Below are 10700 nucleotides of genomic sequence, written 5' to 3'. Positions count from 1 at the left end.
CTTTTGAAGGCCACTCCAGAATGATCTCTTTCAAGCCTCAGAAATTGCTTCTAAAATCCTGTCTGAATTTATTTATGACCAGCTTACCACACAGGGATGCATCTTTCTCAGCCAGAGTCGTTACAAAAGCCACCGCATTAACAACTGGATGTCTTTTAAACCCTACCAGGGGTTAAACCTAATTCTGCCTACTATAAAAAGTCTGGGATGCAGCCAAAGTATTTGCCCTGTCCTGAGGCAGGGATCCTTAGTAGGACCCCCAGCCTTCTCCTTCCTCTGTCCCCTTGGGAGAAGCAGGAGAGCGACTGAACTTCTTAAAGCCTGGTCCCATGCCCCAAAAGATGTATTTATAGACTCTGCGGCTGGAACGCCAGAACTTTTTATTTCACCTCTGCAAGGACTATTTTGGGCTTGTCTGCCACGCAGGCCAGGCCAGCAGCGAGCAGAACCCGGCCCTTCCCTTGCGCAGCGGTTGATACCAAGCAAGGAGAAACGTCCCCATCCAGACGTCTGCGGTGGGAGGAGGTCCCCATTACCTGCAGGACTATGGGGCAGCCTTTCCAGCCTGTACTGCAGGGGCTCAGGCCATTCTCCAAACCCCTTGCTGCTTTCTAAGTGATTTCTACCCACCATTTCACACCAGGAAGGACCATTATGCTTCTGAGACCTTTTGGAAACTTAAATATTCAGAGACTATCAAGAGATTTGCAGCTGTGAGAGCCAGGAGTGGAGGGAAATGCTATCCATCTCCAGGAGGAGATGCTGAGGGGCTGAAAAGCAGTGTCAAGCCTCCGGGACCTCCTGGAGATACGCTGAGTACTGGGGCTGGCTGGGGACCCGGCCTCCAGGAGCACTACACCTGGACCATCTTTTATAAGGCCACAGGAATTCAGAGGGTCCTTCCCCCCCAGTAAAAGCTTGGGATTTAGATGCTCAGCGATACCGTTGGAACAATTTCCTTGATCTTTTATTACCCTGGTAAATAATTTATTGGGACAGCCATTTTAAAAAATCCCATAAAAGACCTATAAAACATATTTATCACACAACCCCCCACACACACGCTCTTTGGCTCCAACCAACAAGCTGAAAACTTGTTTGTATACTTCACTGCACATAAACTAACCAATGCCTTGTGACAGCTTTAAGCTTTTTAACAGCTCTCTCCCTGCTGCTTTTTATTTCCATCTTTCTCTGAGACTTCAGAAGCTAAAAAAGAACCCACCACAACAGGAGAGGTTTCGGCTTTTGGACAGATATTGACAATCAGGAACTGCCCCCTCGGTTTTCCTGACGCCTGATAACTTTAGCAAATGATGCTTCTTTTGGCCGAGAAACACAACTCGAAGCTGTGCTCATTCGTAGCATGTCGGGACACGGGGCTGGCAGCCGTGCACAGAGGGATGGATGCAGGTGTGACCAAGGTGCTAGTGGTACAGGCATCAAACCACCTCTTGGTGCCTCGGTTTCCCTCCTGAGATCAGGAACATCCATAAGGCACTTCTGTCATCTTCTCCTGGCAGAGGGCATGGTCCTTTCTTTGTCCAAGACTTGAAATAAATGGAGAATCCAAAGAGAGCACTGAGGAATGTGTTTTCCCACCCAAAACATGCACAAGCCACACACACCGAAGCTTTCTGTCGCTCCCTTGGATACCAGAGGATCCAGTCAGATGAAGCCAGGCCAGCAGGACAAGATCCCAGCCTGCTGCCAAAATACGAGCCCAGAACCCAAACCACACGTATTGCTGCGAGCAGGACGCTTGGTGCCAGGCAGCGCACAGCCTCCAAAAGCAGACCAAGATCTGCACTGTGCCCACAGACCCAGACCTCGCCAGGGACAGCTTTGCCCTGCAAAATGCCAGCAAACCCAGATGACCTGGCATGGGACAGCCAACCTTCACAGCTGGGGGTGGGCTGAGGTGTGCTCCTCTCCCCACCAGCAAGGGGAGATGTGGGAGAGCAGAAGCGAGGCTGGATCAAGCCTGGAACCCCTCGACCATGATGCAGAGGTGGCCTTCCAACCATGGAGAGAAGCACTCTGAGGAGGGGGAGCACAGTCTTCTCACACCGGCTCAGCGGAGCTGGCCATCAGAAGGCTGCCAGAACCAGGACAAGCACAGACGCCCAGGCACGCACTAAGCCTGCTCCAGATGGCATCTGTCAGAGGGAGCCAGGAGCTGTCTGGGTCACAGCGCTCCTCACGCACCATTTGGCTCTTCCCCATCCCCAGACATCTCCAAGTACCCTCATCCCAGTCCCGATTCCAACACAGGAGTGAGGTAATCCAGTAAAATGCCTTTTCAGGACACTTTTCAATACTGCCACTGTGCTCCCCTCTTCACTCAGCTTCCCCCCCTGCCTTCCCAAAGCCCACACCAGGCACTTGAGCTACAGCTGCTTTCATACCTGCGTGAGCCAAAACGCTCGTGCCCACACCGGCTGCCTCTCCGTAACGGCCGCTCTCTGCCTCCACCACTTGCTCTCCAGAGAGACCAGTTCAGAGCAAACTCGAGTGGCCAGCACGGCCATATGAAAAAGAACAAGCTATGGAAAGGTCGTCAGTGGTCAAAGCAAGCTGGGGCTGGGGCGTCTGCGTGCTGGACACCACTTCTGCCCACATTCAGTGCTACCGTGGCTATGGGTACGGGGCATGTGAGAGCTCCCCTGGGTCGGTGAAGGTAGTCCAGCTCCACTGTCAGCCAGTCCTTTGAGTAGACTAAAGCCCAGCAGAGCATCAGTTCTTCTGTGCTCACGGAGAGTGTTGATGCAGGGGGCAGAGAGCCCTCTTCTGTCACAAGTGTTGTCACTCTTCTCTCTCACCTCACCCCCTTCTCCTCCAGCAGCTCCCTTGTTACTTCTTCCTAATCCTCCCCCACCAGTCCTGCAGCCACCTCCCCCTGAATGCCAGCAAGACCACCAAGGATCCCAGCTGGTCTGGAGGACCCCCAGGCCCACCGCCCCGCGCAGCTCAGCACAGGTCCCAGCAGCACACGCTGTCCTGGGCGGAGGCCAGCAAGGATGCATCGCCCACAGCAGGACCATCACATTTCCCTCCTTCCTCCACCGGGGACCTTCATCATTACCATCAGCAGAAGGAAGCAAGATGGACACTATGAGCTGCAGTATGGATTAGATCTCCTGAGACGGAGATCCAGCCCGGCACTGCAGACCTGAACAGATCCTTTTGGCCAGGGGATGGACTGTGGCCAGCCCCGGAGAGGCCAGGACTCCAGGCTCAACTCGGACCTCTCCCACCTTCACTGAGTCACGAGCTCCTTTGGCTGCTGCTTCCAAACTGATGAGCACGTTAGCAGTTCACTCTGTTTGAGATTTAAAAGTCAAACCCTGCCACAGGAAATTAAAAGATAATGCAAGGAATTATTTAAAAAAATTAATCTTTATTACTCTCCACTCCCAAGCTGCTAATAAAAAAATGTGTTCCTCATACAGTCTCTATAAAAACAGGTTATAAAGCAGAGGAAGAGGGGAAAGCAGACGCTTTAAAAAATCGACTTTCATCCCTCTGCCCTGCCTGCCTGCCATAGCCATTCATCTGCACCTGTGTGTCAGCTCCCAGTAGCTTCCAGCCCAGTCAGCCCCTTTTACCCTGCTAGGTAATTATTCCCCGTTTCAATCCAGTCCCCCTTGTCCCCCCAGTTTTACATCTCCAGAAGATCAGCAACCCTGGCCCAGAGAGCAGCCTAGAAGGTGGTTTAATGGTACACCTTCCCTGCTCCAGGTATCTCCGAGCACCGTATAAACCAGGATGAATTACAGCTCGTTACAGAAAGGGCAGGCAATCAGGAAGCAAACAAAGTAGCTATTACAGAAGACAGCAACAGCTCCACAGCACCAGAGCAGGGTTGAAACATGCAGGAAACCGTGCCTGAAAGAGAGGTTTCCAAGGATCCAAGGAAAGCATCCTTGGCAGCTCTCAGAAGCCAGTTTAAGAGGCTGAGAGGCAGGTGGCAACGCATGGCTTTATTCAGAAGATGCTTCTGTCTAGGGCTCTGCTCAAGAAAGAAGCACCGTTCTTGGTTCTAGCTGGTGCTTGAACCCACGGAGCCAGAAACGGGACTTGCAAACCACTTTTGTGTCATGACAGCTGGCATCAGTTAGCCAGGTTTTGGTAAGTTCAAGAGCCACCACAATTGAACAAGAGCACCCAGTCTAGCACATGAGAGATGAAGAAGCAAGAGCCATTAAATCCATCAGCTATGTCCATGCTCCAGTAGAAGAGCAAGCCACGAGCGCAGATCCACGGCCCACCAGCCTTCTGGCCAGCTGCAGAGCGCATCTGGCCCGGGCCTGCTCAGGAGGACATCCACCACCAGTACTGCTGCCAAAGTGGTGCCCCTGGGCCAGCTGGAAAAATGGCCAGGCCTGGAAGGAGCAGAGGACTTCACAAAAGGAGAAACCAAGAGACCGAGAGCTGCTGCATCGCACCACCGGTCCAACACGAAAGATGGCTCTCTTTGGTGTTCCACGCCCAGAGCTGGGGCTGGGGTGAAGAAGCCAGGCACCAGCAATCCCAGAACATGCCTTGATGGTCACTACTTGCAGGAGCAGCCTCAGGGGAACTGTAAAGCCCAACCGACCCGTCCCCAGATGAGCAGTACAGGCACCAAAACCACCCCCCATCACTCCTCCAGCAGGAGAAGTGCTTCTCCCAGGAGAAGCAGCTCCACACCTTCTCCTCATTGTGGATAAAAGGGGTATTTGGCCTTTTCTGACTCCAGGAAGGGGAGATACAGCCTGGAAGTAAAGCACTGGCTAGGAATACGTGCCAGGGGTGGAGGAAGGAGAACGGCAGAAACGCAAGCAGGGTCAAACACAACAAAAAAGAACCCTCCACCCCGGGAGAGAAGACGCCTGCCAGGCACTGCTGGCCAGGACACCTGTGGTCCCCCAACCAGGGGCAGAAGAGGAGAGGGGACGCTGCAGTACGGTGAGGCAGGAGGTGGCTTTCCGAGGGGAGGTTGACTATGATTGATGGCACCGTGCTGTGTTCTCACTGATGTAGAAAATTAGAGAGAAATCGCTTCAGATATTGGCCCATCCGAGACACCTGTTGTGTCCTTCTGCAACACAGGCGCCTCTCCCGGGAGCTCTCCCTCTGGCTCGCAGGCTCATTATTCAGAGTGTTGAACTGGGAAAAGCAACACAATTTATATTATTCCCCCCCCACACACACACTACTTGGCTGTATTATTCTTGGCAAAACGTAAGGCACTGATTTCCTTGCTGAGCTACTCGCAGGAAAGTTTGTTTGATTCTCCTCAGCTAAGAAAAAGGAGCCCTTTGCTTTCTCCTTTCTCTCCTCACTCAAGGCAGGGGAGAGGCTCTAAGAAAGATAGGAGCCATTTTTTCAGATGGAAATAACTCCTTTAAAAAGTGAGTCATGCTCCACCCCACAATCTGATAGTTGGTAACCACAGCGAGCAATGCTGCTCTGCTAACACAGCCTTGCCTTAGTGTCCTGCTGGCAGGATGGTCCCCTCCTGGCTTCCCATCCCTTCACCATTTAACCAGTTGCTGGTTTTCCTTCCCTTTATCATGGCTGCTTTTGTCGCTCCATTGCCTCTCTACCAGATGCCAAAAGAGTTTTAAAATGGTCTTGAAAGGGTTTTTTAAAAATCCACATATTCCTTTCAGAGGAAATTATGAAGCCAATGGTCTAGATCAGCACAGGCTGGTGGGTCTTCAGGAGATGTGTCACACCACAGACCAGGAGACTACTGGGCCCTTACCTTAAAACAACGCTGTCCCTCAGCAGCAGGCAACCAGTTTCTTCCCAGACGGGCACAGCATCTGAGCTCATGTCCCTTTAGTCCTAAGGTGTCCAAGCAGGTCTAGAAATGGTAGAAGAACCTCCCTGACTCCTGCCAACACAATCCCAAACAAGCCCCACACTCCTACTGCAACCAGTCACCTCTCTTCAAACTCCCCAGAAGCTCCCAGGCAACTACACCAGCCTGGGGAGCAGCACAGGCTCTTCCACTTGGTGAGCATGGCTAGAGGAGACTGAACAGGAGGTTGGATGTGGGAATTCCCACCTCTGGGAAGGGTTGGGAAATGGTTCAGTTTCCTCTCTGACCCCAAACTCAGCCACTGGTTTCTCCTGCCAGCTCTCCAGCTTGGGGCAGCAGACCTTGTTCCCATGGCAAAAAGGTAAGTTGGTTTTTTTTTTGCTCTTGGGTATCTCAAGAATGGCTTCAAAATTACCCTGCTTTGAAGCCCATTGCCCAGCACATATGTCCAGGCTCCTGAACTGGGGAGCTCCTCACAAAAAGGCAGTAGCTAAACCCACCCCTGCTCGGCTCCTCTGTTAAAAGGGCAACCACGCCACCAGCTGCAGCCCAGCCAGCGCCCGAGTATCCCCTGGGTCACACTGGACTGATGGCTGGCAACAAGCAGCAAAGACCAAATTCAAGCCAAAGACTAAAGCACTAGAGAAATCCCTACAAGAAATTTGGAAAAAAGCATCCCTCTCCCTGCTCCCCTCCCTTATCCACATGACTGACCTCAGCACCTGCCTACCAGTTTTCCCAGTGGTGGTTAATCATCTGACCGCTGGAAGTCCCTTCTGGGGGTGCAGAACAATCCCCACACATGCCCCCGCTTCTCCATCTGCTAACGGTTTCCCTTCGCCCAGGCTGAGCCTCCCCCAGCCTGAGCTAAGGGTAGGAAATTAGCATTAAAATGATAACTTGCTATTAGCGGTGCCTCAGCTCCCCATCACACTCCAGGAACAGCAAATGACAGGCTGTGATTTCCCCGCCGCGATGCAGGGGAGGGGGCCCAACGGCAGCCAGAAGTGCTGAAGTTACCCAGGCAAAGTTTTACGCTCATCTCTCCCACCCCAGCAGCCCCTTCCCTTTGCCATCCCCGTCGCGCTCATCCACCGTGCAGGCAATCCTACAAGCAGATGGCACCTGGGCAGGAAAGCAGACAAATTGGCTCCCACCTGCAGGAGCACTAAGAGCTTTCAAAGCAGCCGAGCGCTCACTCGCCAAGAGCCCCGCGGTGTGGAGACACCAGAGGAATCTGCTATCACTCGCCTTCCTCACTGCTCACCAGCTCCTGCTGCATCCTTGCCTGGTTGCAGGCTTGCAACAGGCTCCTGCTGGGAGCCGGTGGCTGGAGGGGACAGTCGCCGAGTCCTGAATCAGGTGCCGGAAGAGGTAATTCAGGCTGAGCGTCAACGGAGCGATGCTTTTTTTCGCATCAGCACAATGCTGTGGTTTGGAGGGCGCACAGCTAGCCTGAAGCAAAAGGGTTTTCTTGGGCCCCTGCTGAACATCCATCTGCTTGTCAAAAAACCAGCTCAGCTCAAGCTGCCTGCTACCTCCTTCTGCCAAAGCAGGGGTATGCCCTCCCTGAAACTTCCCCTCCTTGACCAGATAGCTGTGGCACGAGCATGGAGAGACTCATTGCATTTTCTGCTTGCCCGCTCCTCTGAGCCCACCTGGCTGAAAGCTGCTTAGTACATCAAGGCCAGAGAAGCAGCTCACGTACCAGACTGCAGAAATCCAAGAAGCAGGAGGAGCTGAGCAAATCCACAGGGGTCAAGGCAGGTTGTCAGCTCCCTTTGGGTACCTGAGTGAGCCTGCAGAGTGACGGCAACTGCTGATCTCACAGCTGGAGCATTCCTCCTTGCAGAGCCCCACCACGCTGGTCACCTACAGCAGGGAAAGGGGCCACCGTGAAGCCCAGGCATGCAGGAGTGCTTGGGTGCTCTCAGCACATCTTACGTGGAGTCATGCATGACGCTGCTGAACACTCCCATTCAAAATTACATTTTAAGCCACATGGGTAAAGCTGAACAATCCCCTCCCCTCTACCTCATCCTTATCTCTCTTAAAAAGCACCTGGACCAGCAAGCAAAGGCAAGTGTCCTCAAGCCCCAGCCTGCTGATGGCCTTGTAACCGGCCTAGGTGGTGGAATGCAAAAGGGAGAGGGAAGAAGGTGGTAGGAAAAATCAATCAGGGTAAACCAGTTACCCCTTCCCTGGCATTCCCATCAGCAGCTGAGATGTGAGAGCAAGGAGAGGACTCATCTGATGACGGATGGCAGAGAACTGATCCTTGGCAAGGCGGAACAGGAGCAGAAGGAAGCACTGCTCCCAAAGGCGATTCTTACGCCTCCTTGGGATAAGAAAAACAACCATCAGAGGCGGCAGCAGCAGAGGAAGGGAACGCACTCTTCTCCCTGCACGTTTGGTATTCATCTCTGGCCTGTCAGGGAGGGCCGTGATCCAACCACACATTTGTATATTCACTGAGCCGTACACCCAGCTCAGCGGACTCCTGACAGATGCAGATGGCAAAGCCATTTTTCATAAGGTGAGGAAAAAAGGGGGAAAGGAGAAAAAAAAAAAAAACAAACACCAAGCCAAAGACAGGCTCAGGCATCAGCTGGAAAAGATGCAAGACAGGATCAGGTCTAATAGAGAACCAGATTCAGATTAAGCTCTTGGATCTTTAAGTGCACAGAGGCCTGTCTCCCCTGCCTCTGTTTTCTAGCATGGCCTGGCAGCGGCAGCTACCTTCATTCTTTCCTCCGTAACCCGCTGGAAAATGAAAGCTGGACCCAGAACAGCACTAAGGCTTTGCTGAACCAGCCCTTGAGGACAGCAGGCTGGCAGAGGAGCTGCTGGAAGGGTGTGGGCACAGGCGCTCTTCTACAAGATTAGCTCCTGTTCAGAGGAGGTGAGAGACAGCCTGCAGAGAATAGGAGCCATCAGCACGTTTGCCTGCCCCTCGGACCCTGCCTTAGTTCAGGCCTGGCCCCTGAAGAGCACAGATGGCCCCTGGGCCTCTGAAGGGACACCCCTGGCAGACCTCCCGCTGGCACAAGAGCACCAGCATGGCAAAGGGCCGCTCTGTGCAATGCTGCCGTGATGGCAGACACGGCAGCTCCCAATGCTCCCGGTTTATCTCAGACAGTAACGAGGGGTTTCCCTCTGTGCCAGGTCACCGCACAAAGAGGCATCGATGACACAGAACGGCTTGCCGACGCAGCAAGAGAAGTGATGCTCAGGACAGTATACCCTGTCCCTTGAGAAGCACGTGTACATGTCCCGCTTGGCACTGGGAGCCAGCGGCTCTTGGTGTAAGCCATGGGGAAGGGAAAGGAAAAAGTACCTTCATGGAGGGAAAGATTTCACCTCCGCCAGTGACATTCTGCTATTGTCGCCGCCAGCCACAACATCACCCTCTTGATATGGAATCTAAGCTGACAGTGATACAGGAATGGAGCAGGGAGGGCAGCAAACGCTGCCCAGCCCTCTTTGTAACCCAAAATCTCCCCTGGCTTCCAGCCTCTGTATGAAGCAGAGCCAGTACCTCACCACTGAGAAAGTAGATCTTCTTTTTCCAGCGCTGTGGAATAATCTTTCCTTGCAGTTATCCATCCTTCTGGACAATAAGGAGGATTTCATTTTGGTCTCTGCTGTATCCTTGCCATTTCTGAAATGAGAAACACATGCAGAAGCCAACACCTCCTTTGCAAAACAACATATGTATCTGTAAGCTGAAGTCACCAAAGCCTGAAGAGTTTGCGGTGCCAAAGTCCAGGTGCTTTCAGACTCATCAGAGGTACATCGAGCACCATCGAGCCCTGCTGCCTGTGGCATTTCCAGCTGACAATTGCTCCCCTCGTCTCAGGAACAGGCGAACGCAGGGCTGGGCAGTGAGGCTTGGCGAAGGTTACTGCCGAGACCTGGTAGAAATGTCATCCAGCAACACATGCTTCAACAAAGATTCATTCCCAAGCAGCCTGGCTCCATAATAAAAGTGTCAGAGCAGCTGACTTGCCTCCCCCCAATCTCATTGCCTCCAGATTTATCCTGTCTCGGGTCTCTCTCCCTCCATAAGCTAGCACGTGCCTTTCCTTTCAATAGGCTGGCACTGAAACTCAGCCAGCTGAAATTGTAGGAGAACAAGAAAAACAAGCCAGGTGAAGGGACCGGAGGGGAAAAATGCTCAGGAGCCAGGTTTTCCTCTAATTTTGACTGTTCTCAATTCTGAAAGGGAGGAGGGGGGAAATGAGAGGTACCATACTGTGAGAACGCTCCAAAACCAGAAGCCACCCAATTTTGTGTCCCAAACCAACGCCCTACTGCCAGGCTGTGTCACCTCCATCTCAGGAAGCTCAAATTCCTTTCCTGATAAAACCCATCCCAGGACATGTGAACATCTCTAAGCCCGTCACCCTCCCAGCCAGGGAGTCTCTTCTCAGAGGGCTGGGCACCCAGAGAGCAAGGAGAGGAGATGAGTCTCCCTGTGAGTCAGAGTCCTGGGGAGTGCTGAGCACTGGCTTACCTTCACTGCAGAGATGTGATGCTAATGATGCAGTATCGAAGGCAGCCCCAAAGAGCAGACAGTCTTCAGGGAGTTAAACAAAACAAAACAAAAAAAAAGGGAGAGAGAAAGAGATGTTAGTGGTCTTTTGCAAAGAGCTAAAAATACCCAGAATGGCCAGTTTCTGTTGGGTTTTTTTCCCCCACCGCCCCACCCCCTAAAGGAGTGTGCCACACAAATTAAAACGATTTCCCTCCAACCTGGGAGATAGGACCAGGCAAGGCATCCTTCAGCTGTGAGTGAAAGAGACAGAGCCTGCCTCTGTCAGGAGCACTGCCAGCCCCAGGGAGGCGAGGTGGGGGATGGCAGACGCCACTGCAGGGATGCTACTGG

At 52.8% G+C, this 10700-nt stretch overlaps 1 long non-coding RNA gene across 3 annotated transcripts; it reads right to left on the bottom strand.

The window, feature by feature from the left end:
* Nucleotides 1-3412: 3412 nt before the first annotated feature.
* Nucleotides 3413-10500, bottom strand: LOC119155815. Of its 3 annotated transcripts, XR_005106850.1 has the most exons (4): nucleotides 10329-10500; nucleotides 8007-9726; nucleotides 7521-7684; nucleotides 3413-5151 (listed from the first exon to the last, which is right to left on the bottom strand). It is a non-coding gene; the product is annotated as an uncharacterized LOC119155815 (long non-coding RNA). The 3 variants fall into 3 exon arrangements; XR_005106848.1 differs by having other exon boundaries at nucleotides 7521-9726; XR_005106849.1 differs by having other exon boundaries at nucleotides 7521-9473.
* Between the last annotated feature and the right edge of the window lie 200 nt (nucleotides 10501-10700).

The sequence above is a fragment of the Falco rusticolus genome, chromosome 11, assembly GCF_015220075.1.
Source record: "Falco rusticolus isolate bFalRus1 chromosome 11, bFalRus1.pri, whole genome shotgun sequence".
Classification (NCBI taxonomy): Eukaryota; Metazoa; Chordata; class Aves; order Falconiformes; family Falconidae; genus Falco; species Falco rusticolus.
This window is presented reverse-complemented; position numbering and strand designations above follow the sequence as displayed.